Below are 404 nucleotides of genomic sequence, written 5' to 3'. Positions count from 1 at the left end.
TGATGTTCCAAATAAAGCTGAGGGCCAAATGCAATTTAATTTAAAGCCAAATGCTACTCTCATTCAGTGCTTGGCGAGTGTTCATTTTGGACCCTGTTCATGCTACATCACCCTCTGAATTTCCTTTGTGCTTCAGAGCCTTATATGGACAAAAAAATACAGGAAGTAATGATACAGGCATTTCAAAGTACTGGGAGCAAATGTGTTGCTCAAAGGGTGTGAATCTACTTTTATTGCCCAATAGATGTTAGATATAATGCATCATGTAGTGTAGTATTATGCTGTATGTTGTGATCGACCAATATGGATTTTTTGATGGCTGATGTAAAATGTGTGTGTGTGTATATATATATATATATATATATATATATATATATATGTATATATATATATATATATATATA

General features: G+C 32.2%; 1 protein-coding gene across 1 annotated transcript in view; it reads left to right on the top strand.

Annotated features, from left to right (window-relative positions):
• Positions 1-404, top strand: part of LOC107694821 (GTP-binding protein Rab-3D-like) — an 11345-nt gene that overhangs the window by 8974 nt on the left and 1967 nt on the right. The gene's annotated exons all lie outside the window — the stretch shown is intronic.

This window comes from Sinocyclocheilus anshuiensis, unplaced genomic scaffold (assembly GCF_001515605.1).
Source record: "Sinocyclocheilus anshuiensis isolate Anshui unplaced genomic scaffold, SAMN03320099.WGS_v1.1 scaffold3087, whole genome shotgun sequence".
Lineage (NCBI taxonomy): Eukaryota > Metazoa > Chordata > Actinopteri > Cypriniformes > Cyprinidae > Sinocyclocheilus > Sinocyclocheilus anshuiensis.
Note: the sequence above shows the minus strand (reverse complement) of the source record. Positions and strands in the feature narration are given on the sequence as shown.